At 47.5% G+C, this 15,049-nt stretch overlaps 1 protein-coding gene across 2 annotated transcripts in view; it reads left to right on the forward strand.

The window, feature by feature from the left end:
- LOC143775012 (uncharacterized) overlaps positions 1–15,049 on the forward strand; it is a 50,867-nt gene that overhangs the window by 20,697 nt on the left and 15,121 nt on the right. The window lies entirely within an intron of this gene.

Genomic DNA, 15,049 nt, shown 5'->3' on the forward strand with positions numbered 1-15,049 from the left:
ATTCTCTATGTGGAGTGTGGCTCTGCTGGTGGAGGGATGTGGAGAGTCCCCACTACTGGGGGCATCTAGTGGGTTTGGATCAGGGAGAACCTTCTGAGTGGCCCCATAACCAGGTAACCCTGATTACACTATGGTGGCGCCCCATCACTCAGGTCACACCGTAGACTTGTATGGGGGCGAGTGAGGCGAGTCTCGCTACCAATCCCAGATCCTCGCTGCTCCATAGAGTTACATGGGGCCAAGTTCTTTGTGGTTTTATCCCATAGCCCTCGGCCGTGTTATACATTAATGTGACTCTGGCCTAGTAGTGGATGTAGGAGAACACAGAGGTGTATCTAGCTCTTCTTGCACCCGGAGCAAAGGATCAGTTTGGCGCACCCCCCTCAGATTTCTGCCTCCTTAATGTCCTCAGATTTCTGCCCCCATAATGTCCTCAGATTTCTGCCCCCATCCCCTCACTTCCCGAGTGCAGTTGCATGTGATGGAGAAATCTGAGGAACACAGTAGTATACAGCACTGCCCACATAGTAGTATACAGCACAGCCCACACGGCAGTATACAGAACTGCCCACACAGTAGTATACAGCACTCCATAGGAAAAGTAAAAAGAGTGGAGCACACTTTCCCAAGTAGAATAATCATAATTTTATTCGGACATATAACATAACAGCAGGGAGAGATGTGAAGACAAACGGACGACGGCCGTTTTGTGCACACAGCACTTCAATGGGTCCTGCTGTTCTGTTATATGTCGGAATAAAATTGTGATTATTCTACTTGGGTAAGTGTGCTCCACTCTTTTTACTTTTTCTGTGGATTGTTATGGACTGTTTTTGGATGCAGCACCCTAATAGTAGATGGGGTAATATCATTGCGGCAACAGTATAAAGGGTTGAAGAGATCAGAGTCTAACTAATTGCAGCGGTGCGGAGGTGTGTTTTTCTTTGTTTTGATTTCGAGTAGTATACAGCACTGCCCACACAGTAGTATACAGCACTGCCCACACAGTAGTATACAGCACTGCCCACACAGTAGTATACAGCACTGCCCACACAGTAGTATACAGCATTGCCCACACAGTAGTATACAGCACTGCCCACACAGTAGTATACAGCACAGCCCGCATCTCTCCTTCTGACAGTTCGGTGTCTTCAGCTCCAGCCTCCATTACCCAGCTGTCTGGAGCTGAAGCACTTACCACAAACCGCAAGGCTGCCTGTGAAGAGGCGGCGAGTGACGTCAGCAGCGTGATCATGTGACCTGATCGCGCTGCTGGCGCTTCACTGATGCGGAAGTGCCGGCGGCGGTCAGGGCATAGATCAAGGGTACTAGCGTCTGAAGACGCTAGTACATCCTTGGGAACAGACGCGCAGCACTTTCTCTGAGCCGGCTGTCAATTTGGCAGCTGGCTCAGAGAACGGAAGAATCTCAGTGTGGGGGTGGCAGAATTCCGCCGACTGGGAGCCTCCTCCTTGGACCGCCGCATCAGGCGGCCTGCTGGCACACCCCTGTCGGCTGCGCCCGGGGCACATGCCCCGGCTGCCCCCCCTGGGAGAACATCAGCAGATGACCACGCTGTTACTGAAAATAATCTCTATACAAAGACCTGCACTGATATTACCGCCATATGGTGACATATAGTGATAGATCTCAGCCCTGCAGGACAGATAGATTACAGCACAGTTATAGATGGTGACTTACAGCTGACGTCTTTTCCATCTGGCCCAGACCGACATGACAACTTCTCCAACCAGGACTCATCTGCAGAGATTACACCAGACGCATTTCACTTCTCACATTTCCAGAGAAGCAGAGCGCCAGGAAATGGGACCGAGGTGAGTATATGGTGTTTTTTTTTTCTTTCTCGTGTATGGGTTGTTTGGGTGGGCAAGGGGAGGCTATGGGGGTGTGACATGGTGCTGGGCACATGTGGCGTCATGGTGCTGCGCACATGGGGCGTCATGGTGTTGCGCACATGGGGCGACATGGTGCTGCGCACATGGGGCGACATGGTGCTGCGCACATGGGGCGACATGGTGCTGCGCACATGGGGCGACATGGTGCTGCGCACATGGGGCGACATGGTGCTGCGCACATGGGGCGACATGGTGCTGCGCACATGGGGCGACATGGTGCTGCGCACATGGGGCGACATGGTGCTGCGCACATGGGGCGACATGGTGCTGCGCACAGGGGGCGACATGGTGCTGCGCACAGAGGGCGACATGATGCTGCGCACAGGGGGCGACATGGTGCTGCGCACAGGGGGTGACATGGTGCTGCGCACAGGGGGCGACATGCGGCACATGGTGCTGCATATTGAGGCGACATGCTTCACATGGGGAGACTATGGGGGCGACATGCAGTGTATATTGGGAGGCAGTGCGGGGCTCATGCCGCATATGGGGGAGGCTGTGCGAGGCTCATGTCGCATATGGGGGAGGCTGTTGGGGGGGGGGGGGGGGGCTCATACGATATATAAGGGGATGTCAGCATTCTTAATTCTGCTCAATATTGTTATACAATGAATATTAATAAAATTGTCAATAATATAATATATCAGTATTAATATTGAACAGGATTAATTTCAGCCCTTTGGTTCAGCCCTCCATAATGGTCAGTCCCTCATGTGCCCCCCCCCCCCCCTCCCCTTCCCTGGGGAAATTGATTGCCCACCCCTGCTCTTGATGGTAAAACAAACCTTTAGACTATAGTAATGCCCTCTTCTCACGTAGAAAGTAATAATGTTCCCTGTGTGCCCCTCTGACACTCTCAATAACCAGAGTGCCCCTATAACAGTAAGTGCCCACATAACATTTAATAATGTCCCAAGTCTCCCCCCTGTTCAGCTCCCCTCTCCACAGTATGATGCTGTCTTAGGCTGGTTTCACATTTGCGTCTGTGCGCGCAGCTTTTCATCCGCATAGATCCGCATGCGTACATATTTTTAACATGGTGTACACAAGGACATGCGTTTGCATGCTTTTGAGTACGCATGCGTAGTTTGGCGGTGTGCAGCAGGGCGCGGCGAACGCAACATGTTGCATTTTTGGAGGCGACAAATATTGCGCAATCATCCGAATATGGATGATTGCAGATGATTGCGTAAAAAAAACCCCCATTACTGTCTATGGGAACGCATTGGTATGGAAGGACATGCGTACGCATGCGTTCGAAACGCAATGCATACTTCACACTAATCATGTCCAGGAAACTGTTACCACCTGCAAAATCACTGATGTATAAAAGGGGGTGTGGAGACAGGTAGTCCATTACTCTCAAGACTCTGGACGGAAACACAAGACTGCACGGAAGCACAAGACTCTGGACAGAAGCACAAGACTAGTTGTCTCCTGATATATATCCCCCCCTTGAGGAAGCGACAGTCACGCTCGCAAAATGCGCGTCGGGGTCAGTGGTCGCCCCCTGGACTGAACTGAATCGGAGATACTATTATGGGTAATTAACTCTATATTTATTCTATTTTTTTTACATTTCTCTGAACAGCGCTGTATTGTGAGACATGTGATGTCTTTTCAGTCTAGATTAGCCATATGACCTGAATTGAATTACGCTGTTACCTTTGTCCCACTATATGTGGGGTATGTGCTTACGATTTCCTTATGGTTAAATTTAATGGCTATATATACTGTCCATTTGGACATCATCTTCAGTGCTGCATCATATGTTTCCAGGTTGGCGGCAACATAATATTGTCACCTTTAGGATCAAATTCATATCCATATGAATGTAATATTTAACCCCTTCACGACCTTTGACGCATACGCTGCGTCATGAAAGTCGGTGCCAATGCGACCTATGACGCAGCGTATGCGTCATGGAATGATCGCGCTCCTGCAGATCGGGTGAAAGGGTTAACTCCAATCTCACCCGATCTGCAGAGACAGGGGGAGTGGTGCTTCAGCCCAGGGGGGGTGGCTACACCCCCCCTGTGGCTACGATCGCTCTGATTGGCTGTTGAAAGTGAAACTGCCAATCAGAGCGATTTGTAATATTTCACCTAAAAAACAGGTGAAATATTACAATCCAGCCATGGCCGATGCTGCAATATCATCGGCCATGGCTGGAAATACTGATGTGAGCCCCCCCCCACCCCACCGATCGCCCCCCCAGTCCTCCGTTATGGGGTCCGGTCCCCTCCGTCCTGTGCTGCGCTGCCCCGTGCTCCTGCCCGCTCCCCCGTCCTGCTGTCCGCTCCCCCCTGTGGTCCGATCACCCCCCTGTGCTCCAATCCACCCCCCACCACCCCTTCATACTTACCGATCCTCCCGGTGTCCGGCCGTCTCCTCGCTGGGCGCCGCCATCTTCCAAAATGGCGGGCGCATGCTCAGTACGCCCGCCGGCAGATTCCATTCAAGTACATTTTGATCGCTGTGGTAGGTTCTACCACAGCGATCAAAATAAAAAAAATAATAAATAAACCCCCCCCTTTATCACCCCCATAGATAGGGATAATAAAAAAATAAAGAAAATATATATATATTTTTTTCCACTAGGGTTAGGGTTAGAACTAGGGTTAGGGTTACGGGTAGGGGTAGGGTTAGGGTTATGGCATGTGCGGATTTGGCTGCGGATCCGCAGCGGATTGGCCGCGGATCCGCAGCGGATTGGCCGCGGATCCGCAGCGGATTGGCCGCTGCGAATTTGTAGCAGTTTTCCATCAGGTTTACAGTACCGTGTACACCTTTGGAAAACCAAATCCGCTGTGCCCATGGTGCGAAAAATTCCGTGCAGAAACGCTGCGTTGTATTTTCCACAGCATGTCAATTCTTTGTGCGGATTCCGCAGCGTTTTACACCTGTTCCTCAATAGGAATCCGCAGGTGAAATCCGCACAAAAAAACACTGGAAATCTGCTGTAAATCCGCAGGTAAAACGCAGTGCCTTTTACTTGCAGATTTTTCAAAAGTCGTGCGGAAAAATCTCACACGAATCCGCTACGTGGGCACATACCCTTAGGGTTAGGGTTGGAATTAGGGCTAGGGTTGGAAATAGGGTTAAGATTAGGCTTGTGGTTAGGGTTACGGATAGGGTTAGGGGTGTGTTGGGGTTACAGTTGTGGTTAGGGTTGGGATTAGGGTTAGGGTTGGGATTAGGGTTAGGATTAGGGTTGGAATTAGGGTTACGGGTGTGTTGGGGTTAGGGTTGTGGTTAGGGGTGTGTTGGGGTTAGGGTTGGGATTAGGGTTATGGCTACAGTTGGGATTAGGATTAGGGGTGTGTTGGGGTTAGTGTTGAAGTTAGAAATGAGGGGTTTCCACTGTTTAGGCACATCAGGGGTCTCCAAACGCAACATGGCGCCACCATTGATTCCAGCCAATCTTGCATTCAAAAAGTCAAATGGTGCTCCCTCCCTTCCAAGCCCCGACGTGTGCCCAAACAGTGGTTTACCCCCACATTTGGGGTACCAGCGTACTCAGGACAAACTGGGCAACAACTGTTAGGGTCCAATTTCTCCTGTTACCCTTGCAAAAATAAAAAATTACTTGCTAAGACATAATTTTTGAGGAAAAAAGAATGATTTTTTATTTTCACGGCTCTGCGTTGTAAACTTCTGTGAAGCACTTGGGGGTTGAACGTGCTCATCACACATCTAGATAAGTTCCTTGGGGGGTCTAGTTTCCAAAATGGGGTCACTTGTGGGGTGTTTCTACTGTTTAGGCACATCAGGGGCTCTGCAAATGCAACGTGACGCCCGCAGACCATTCCATCAAAGTCTGCATTTCAAATGTCACTACTTCCCTTCCGAGCCCTGACGTGCACCCAAACAGTGGTTTACCCCCACATATGGGGTATCACTGTACTCACAACAAACTGGGCAACAAACATTGGGGCCCAATTTCTCCTGTTACCCTTGTGAAAATAAAAAATTGCTTGCTAAAACATCTTTTTTGAGGAAAGAAAAATGATTTTTTATTTTCACGGCTCTGCGTTGTAAACTTCTGTGAAGCACTTGGGGGTTCAACGTGCTCATCACACATCTAGATAAGTTCCTTGGGGGGTCTAGTTTCCAAAATGGGGTCACTTGTGGGGTGTTTCTACTGTTTAGGCACATCAGGGGCTCTGCAAATGCAACGTGACGCCCGCAGACCATTCCATCAAAGTCTGCATTCCAAAACGTCACTACTTCCCTTCCGAGCCCCGGCATGTGCCTAAACAGTGGTTTACCCCCACATATGGGGTATCAGCGTACTCAGGAGAAACTGGACAACAACTTTTGGGGTCCAATTTCTCCTGTTACCCTTGCAAAAATAAAAAATTCTGGGCTAAAAAAATATTTTTGAGGAAAGGAAACACATTTATTATTTTCACGGCTCTGCGTTATAAACTTCTGCGAAGCACTTGGGGGTTCAAAGTGCTCACCACACATCTAGATTAGTTCCTTGGGAGGTCTAGTTTCCAAAATGGGGTCACTTGTGCGGGAGCTCCAATGTTTAGGCACACAGGGGCTCTCCAAACGTGACATGGTGTCCGCTAATGATTGGAGCTAATTTTCCATTCAAAAAGCCAAATGGCGTGCCTTCCCTTCCGAGCCCTGCCGTGTGCCCAAACAGTGGTTTACCCCCACATATGGGGTATCATCGTACTCAGGACAAACTGGACAACAACATTTGGGGTCCAATTTCTCCTATTACCCTTGGAAAATTAAAAAATCCTGGGCTAAAAATCATTTTTGAGGAAAGAAAAATTATTTTTTATTTTCACGGCTCTGCGTTATAAACTTCTGTGAAGCACCTGGGGGTTATAAGTGCTCACTATGCATCTAGATAAGTTCCTTGGGGGGTCTAGTTTCCAAAATGGGGTCACTTGTAGGGGAGCTCCAATGTTTAGGCACACAGGGGCTCTCCAAACGTGACATGGTCTCTGCTAGCGATGGAGATAATTTTTCATTCAAAAAGTCAAATGGCGCTCCTTCCCTTCCGAGCCTTACCATGTGCCCAAACAGTGGTTTACCCCCACATGTGAGGTATCAGTGTACTCAGGAGAAATTGTCCAACAAATTTTATGATCCATTTTATCCTGTTGCCCATGTGAAAATGAAAAAATTGAGGCTAAAATAATTTTTTTGTGAAAAAAAAGTACTGTTTCATTTTTACGGATCAATTTGTGAAGCACCTGGGGGTTTAAAGTGCTCACTATGCTTCTAGATAAGTTCCTTGGGGGGTCTAGTTTCCAAAATGGGGTCACTTGTGGGGGAGCTCCAATGTTTAGGCACACGGGGGCTCTCCAAACGCGACATGGTGTCCGCTAAAGATTGGAGCCAATTTTTCATTCAAAAAGTCAAATGGCGCTCCTTCCCTTCCGAGCCCTGCCGTGCGCCCAAACAGTGGTTTACCCCCACATATGAGGTATCAGCGTACTCAGGACAAATTGGACAACATCGTTTGTGGTCCAGTTTCTCCTTTTACCCTTGGGAAAATAAAAAAATTGTTGCTAAAAGATCATTTTTGTGACTAAAAAGTTAAATGTTCATTTTTTCCTTCCATGTTGCTTCTGCTGCTGTGAAACACCTGAAGGGTTAATAAACTTCTTGAATGTGGTTTTGAGCACCTTGAGGGGTGCAGTTTTTAGAATGGTGTCACTTTTGGGTATTTTCAGCCATATAGAACCCTCAAACTGACTTCAAATGTGAGGTGGTCCCTAAAAAAAATGGTTTTGTAAATTTTGTTGTAAAAATGGGAAATCACTGGTCAAATTTTAACCCTTATAACTTCCTAGCAAAAAAAAAATTTGTTTCCAAAATTGTGCTGATGTAAAGTAGACATGTGGGAAACGTTATTTATTAACTATTTTGTGTCACATAACTCTCTGGTTTAACAGAATAAAAATTCAAAATGTGAAAATTGCGAAATTTTCAAAATTTTCGCCAAATATTCGTTTTTTTCACAAATAAACTCAGAAATTATCGACCTAAATTTACCACTAACATGAAGCTCAATATGTCACGAAAAAACAATCTCAGAATCGCTAGGATCCGTTGAAGCGTTCCTGAGTTATTACCTCATAAAGGGACACTGGTCAGAATTGCAAAAAACGGCAAGGTCATTAAGGCCAAAATAGGCTGGGTCATGAAGGGGTTAATTGAAATTGTGCTTATTTACTTATATTTTTTTATCGTGTTTCTGGTACTAATAAATAATATTATTTTTAATATAGGAAGACTCATATTCTCCTATATTTTTTTCAATAGTTGTCTCCTGGTGCTGCCATCTGTCCTGGTGCTGCTCTCTGATGCCGCTCTCTGGTGCTGGCGTTTCTCCTGGTGCTGCCATCTCTCCTGGTGCTGCTGTCTCTGGTGCCGGCATCTGTCCTGGTGCTGCCACCTGACCCTGTCCTGTGCTGACTGCTGTGCTGTTGGACTACTGCCTGTAATGTAAGTATTGGTGTCCTTTTTTTTGGGGGGGGGGCTACATTGTGTTTGGCTCTTAACAAGTTTAAATTTTGTTTTATTTTTTTTTCTGTAGTGTTCCACTTGACTGCTGCCTGCTCTTCAACCATGTCCTCAAGTGAAGAGGTGACTGCTTCCCAGGGTGGACATGACACCGGTTATGTAATCACATTTGCTATACTGATTGGTATGTATTGACTGGCAATACTATAGCTGTGTTAAATCATGTAATTTCTTTACAGGTACCTCAGGCTCATGTGTCTCATGAGCAAATACGTGGTGTAAGTATTCTTTTCATCAGAGTTGTAATTGATTTTTGTTTCATTTTTACTTAAAATTATTTTGTTTTATTGGATCTATAGGTTCCACAACGGGAAGAAGCCAAACAGGACATTGAAAACGAGCAACTAATTCACCTTGTGGTCATCCGTGATTGTCAGCTCTCCGACATTGCTGTGATTCGACGACTCTCGGAAGAAGTGGCCAGATCGCTGCTGCATGATCGGGACCGTGTCACGCCACGTATCAGAAATAATTTTGGTAAATAATTGAATGTGGTGTGACGCACCAGTGAAACTGTAAATGTAGGTGCATTGTTTTACAATTTTTTTTCCTTTTTTTTTTTTTCCCCCTTCACAGTGAAGGGAATAAGAGTGCGTTGGCGCTCGATGAAGGATCTCTTCAACAAGGACATGAGACAGGAGAACCAGGTTAAAAGTGGTGCTGCTCAAAGGATACTCAGCAAATTCAAATACCACCGGAACCTTTTGATTTAAGTAGATTTTTATTAAGAATAAACATTACATTTTCCTCCATTTTTCAATATGTTGCATATAAAATTTTCCAATTTTGAAAACCCCCAAAGGACAGCTCATCTCCATTGGAACTTCTCTTATCAAAATATTAATGAACCTTTAATCCACTTAACACACTTAGGCTGTGTTCACACGTTGCAGATTATTTCCCTATAAAAACGCTATAAATCCGCAAATAATCTGCTTATATTATGCATCCTATCATTTTTAATGAATTCTGCACTTTTTGTACACATGATGCATTTTTTTCCGCGTTAAAAACGCATCGTGGTAAAAAACGCAGCATGTTCATTAAATTTGCGTTTTTTTTGCGGATTTACTTAGCTCTCACTTTTATAGGAAAGTCTAACAAATATGTATGTAGCAAGTCTTTATACAGGGTGGAAATAACCCCCCTTGTAGTCCCATCACCACACACATATTCCAATACTATATCTTCTTGGATCTTAATGCCTGCTCCCTTGTTTTGAGCTCCAAACGCATGTCTCATCTGTGCATATTGATATTCCCCTGAGGGCCTCAGTCCAAACTCTGCCTGTAATTGGGAAAAGGACTTCAACACCCGTTGTTGAAGTATCTGATCTACATAATAAATTCCCTTAGCCTGCCACTCTGGCAGTACCCCCAATGCTGCAAACTCCTGTAAATTGTTATTAAACCATATCGGCGAGAATCTAGTTAGTCCCGTAACCCCCTGAATCTGCCTCAATCTGTTCCACAATTTACATATCAAAAGCATAGTTGGATACAATTTCCCCAAAGCCCCCAAGGAGCCATCCTCTAGACATTGTACCACTGGACGTCGGTTTGTCACCCTCTCCATCAAGTGTTGTACCGCACTGGACGACGCCTCATGCGCCCAGCCCTTCAAATGCTGACTCTGGGCTGCAAGAAAATATACTTCAGGGTTGGGCAAAGCCAAACCACCATGTTCGTTGGGTCGCTGAAGCGTCTCCAGGCCAATACGTGGATATTGCCTCCCCCATATCAAACTTCTAAAAAGGGAATTAATCTGACGAAATTTCCCACGTGGGATCCAAACTGGTGCGTTATGTAGGACATATAATATTTTAGGCATCAGCACCATTTTAATAAGATTAACCCTACCTACCACCGACAAATGCAGCTTATTCCAAGCATCCACTTTTGCCTTAAGCACCCCCAGGACAGGAGTTAGATTCCTATGTAAAAAATCCGTAACTGGTACCGAAATCCACATCCCAAGATACCGTATATACTCGAGTATAAGCCGACCCGAGTATAAGCCGACCCCCCTAATTTTGCCACAAAAAACTGGGAAAACTTATTGACTCGAGTATAAGCCTAGGGTGGAAAGTGCAGCAGCTACCGGTGAATTTCAAAAATAAAAATAGATGCTCCATACCGTTCATTATGGCCCCATAGCTGTGCCATATAGTGCTCTGCACCGTTCATTATTGCCCCAGAGCTGTGCCATATAGTGCTCTGCACCGTTCATTATTGCCCCAGAGCTGTGCCATATAGTGCTCTGCACCGTTCATTATTGCCCCATAGCTGTGCCATATAGTGCTCTGCACCGTTCATTATTGCTCCATAGCTGTGCCATATAGTGCTCTGCACCGTTCATAATTGCCCCATAACTGTGCCATATAGTGTTCTGCACCATTATTGTCCCATAGCTGTGCCATATAGTGCTCTGCACCATTATTGCCCCATAGCTGTGCCATATAGTGCTCTGCACCGTTCATTATTGCCCCATAGCTGTGCCATATAGTGCTCTGCACCGTTCATAATTGCCCCATAGCTGTGCCATATAGTGCTCTGCACCATTATTGCCCCATAGCTGTGCCATATAGTGCTCTGCACCATTATTGCCCCATAGCTGTGCCATACAGTGCTCTGCACCATTATTGCCCCATAGCTGTGCCATATAGTGCTCTGCACCGTCCATTATTGCCCCATAGCTGTGCCATATAGTGCTCTGCACCATTATTGCCCCATAGCTGTGCCATACAGTGCTCTGCACCATTATTGCCCCATAGCTGTGCCATATAGTGTTCTGCACCATTATTGCCCCATAGCTGTGCCATATAGTGCTCTGCACCATTATTGCCCCATAGCTGTGCCATACAGTGCTCTGCACCATTATTGCCCCATAGCTGTGCCATATAGTGCTCTGCACCGTCCATTATTGCCCCATAGCTGTGCCATATAGTGCTCTGCACCATTATTGCCCCATAGCTGTGCCATACAGTGCTCTGCACCTTTATTGCCCCATAGCTGTGCCATATAGTGCTCTGCACCGTCCATTATTGCCCCATAGCTGTGCCATATAGTGCTCTGCACCATTATTGCCCCATAGCTGTGCCATATAGTGCTCTGCACCGTTCATTATTGCCCCATAGCTGTGCCATATAGTGCTCTGCACCGTTCATTATTGCCCCATAGCTGTGCCATATAGTGCTCTGCACCGTCCATTATTGCCCCATAGCTGTGCCATATAGTGCTCTGCACCATTATTGCCCCATAGCTGTGCCATACAGTGCTCTGCACCGTCCATTATTGCCCCATAGCTGTGCTGCTGCTGCAATAAAAATAATAAAACACATACTCACCTGTCTTGCTTGCAGCTCCTCACGTCCCGTCCCGGCGTCTCTCCGCACTGACTGATCAGGCAGAGGGCGGCGCGCACACTATATGCGTCATCGCGCCCTCTGACCTGCACAGTCAGTGCGGAGAGAGAGACGCCGGGAAGACAGAGCGGCACCCGGCGGGTGGAACGAGGACAGGTGACTATGACATACTTACCTGCTCCCGGCGTCCCGCTCCTTCCCCCGGACAGCTGGTCTTCGGTGCCGCAGCCTCTTCCTCTGTCAGCGGTCACCGGCACCACTGATTAGAGAAATGAATAGGCGGCTCCGCCCCTATGGGAGGTGGAGCAGCCTATTCATTTCTCTAATGAGCGGTCCCATGTGACCGCTGAACAGGGGAAGAGCTGCGTCACCCGGAGACCGTGGGACGGGCAGGGGGAGCGTCAGGATCGCCGGGACTAGGTAAGTATATGACAGTCCTCACCCGCCGACCCCACCACCGATCATGACTCGAGTATAAGCCGAGAGGGGCACTTTCAGCCCAAAAATTTGGGCTGAAAATCTCGGCTTATACTCGAGTATATACGGTACTTAAAATGAGATGCCACCTTAAGCCGTCCCTCCCCCAAAGGTTCACTCACATTCTCTCCCACGCCATCTACCTTAAACAGAACCGATTTATCCCAATTTATCGTCAACCCAGACAAGGATCCAAATCTCTCAATAATCCCAGTGGCCCCCCACAAGGAATCATCCGGGTCAGACAGAAACAGCAAAACATCGTCCGCATATAACTCTATCTTTTCCTCAACCCTCCCATACCTAAACCCAGGGACCTCATCAGACTGTCGAATCTTGGCGGCCAGGGGCTCCATAGCCAGAGCAAACAAAAGAGGCGAGAGCGGGCATCCCTGTCTTGTGCCTCTAGCCAGCTTTATAGGCTGAGATAGCTCCCCGTTTACTCTGATTCTAGCCACCGGCAACAAATACAGCAGTCGAATCCAAGACACAAACTGCGGTCCAATACCCATACACTTCAACACCTGCCAGAGATATCCCCACTCCACACTGTAAAACGCCTTATGGGCATCCAAGGATGCAATAACTCTCTGGCCACAGTTGTCAGACTTCAGCTGCAGATTCATAAATAGCCTCCGCAGATTAACCGTTGTAGATCTATCAGGCATGAAACCAGACTGATCCGGGTGCACCAGATTAGTAATGACACTAGACAGACGGGACGCTAACACCTTGGCCAGTAGCTTGACATCCATAGTTAGCAAAGAGATTGGACGATATGACTCAGGTTTCCCCAAATCCTTATCCTCCTTTGGAATAACACCACCGGAACCTTGCTTTTCTGATGCCTGCGCTTGCTACCCGAACGTGAGTATCTTTTGTTTTGTCTTACTATTATTTAACCTTTTTTTGGTGTTTTACTAATGTTTTTCTTTTTTTTTTTTTTTCCACACCACACAACCTGGATTGTCCTCTGTTGGAGCGGACCCTCATCGAGCAGCCAATGAACAAGCACAATCCCAATCATCCACCAGCGATGTAGCAAACTGTCAGGCTTAACAGGCCGAGGACGAGGCAGCCGCCGATCCATCCGGTTTTCCCCTCTCCCAGCCCTCTGCCGCTGCTTTTGTTGGGTCTTCTCATCAGCGGCAGAGGGCCTGGGAGAGGTAACTCTTGCCCGAGTTTATGCACTTAAGCTCGGTCTTCCAGGATGGGATTAAGGTGCTTGGTGATAGACTGAATAGTGGGTTCACCCGTGTGAACACACTTATACAGGATGTCAACAAACACCTTGATCGCCTGGAAGCCGGCCTTGAGAGTCCAGCGTGACATTTTTTTTTTTTTCTTCAATAGAGAGGGAAGTGTCAGAAAACCTTACGCCTCAATTCCAGATCAACGTCATGCAGGCCTGCCAGGCTGCTTACAGCCAAGCATTGCTGCAGCAGCAGCAGTCACAAAGTTACAATCCACAGGCTGGAAGATATTACCAGCAGCCGAACATCTACTTTCAAACTCCCAGAGTGCCGAACTATCCTCCACCACCCCCGCCTCCAGTTCACAGATCCACCACACTGCCAACTTCATCATCCCTGTGGCCAGCAGCATCTACGACACTCCCAAGTTTAGCACCCCTGCAGCCAGCAGCATCCACCCCGCTACCAAGTTCAGCACCCACGACGCTACCAAGTTCAGTTATTAGAGGACTGGGGGGTCTGCAATACCGAGACAGGTTATTACACTTGGGGTTATTTAGATTGGAAAAATGAAGGCTTAAAGGGCCACTGTCACCCCCTCCAGCCGTTATAAACTAAAAGAGCCACCTTGTGCAGCAGTAATGCTGCAGTCTAACAAGGTGGCTCTTTTAGTTTTTGATTCAGTTATTCCCTCAATAAAGCTTTTTAAAATTTGCCCTAAATACCTGTCTTTAGACCTGGAGGCGGTCCGAAGCCTCCTCTGTGAATCTCCCAACGACCGTCACTCTTCTCTTCTGGGGATGTGGTCGCCGCCCCCTTCGCGCTGTTTCTTCTTAAATCCGGCGCCTGCGCTGTGCGTGCCTGCCTGGGGCAGGCGCAGTCTTCATTGTCCTTCATAGCTCAGATCCAGGGTGCCTGACTGCGCCAAGTTACATGTAACTTTTTTTGTGCCGACGGTCCGCCAAAACATGATGTGCGACGGATGCGACGTGTGGCCATACGTAGCAATGTGTCGCTAATGCAAGTCTATGGAGAAAAAATGCATCTTTGCAGGATGCGGTTTTTCTCCAAAACGACGCATTGCGACGTGTGTTGTACGACGCTAGTGTGAAAGAAGCCTTAGGGCATGTTAGGTTAGGCTATGAGTTGAACTGGATGGACTTAAAGTCTTCCTTCGACCTTAATAACTATGTTTCTATGTTACCCCTGCAGCCAGCATCACACCAAAAGACTGCTACAGAGGCCACCACTCCCACTCGGCCAAGAAAGCAAAGGTCCAAAACTACTAACAATTCCACCAGGTCGAAGACCCGGAGTCAAAAAACCCTGCTAAAATTGGACCCACCACCTCCACCCTCACCTACCAATGTGTCTCTGTCAAATGTGTCACTACCTTCCCTTGTGTCTGTCCCTTCAGTTTGTCTATCCATTCCCATGATTCCACTGTGTTGTCTACTCCCAATGTGTCTAGTTCCATCCATGTTCCAATCCTTTAATTTGTTGCCCCTTCCCCTGTAACCCCTTCATCAACTACCACCCAATCC

The sequence above is a fragment of the Ranitomeya variabilis genome, chromosome 5, assembly GCF_051348905.1.
Source record: "Ranitomeya variabilis isolate aRanVar5 chromosome 5, aRanVar5.hap1, whole genome shotgun sequence".
Lineage (NCBI taxonomy): Eukaryota > Metazoa > Chordata > Amphibia > Anura > Dendrobatidae > Ranitomeya > Ranitomeya variabilis.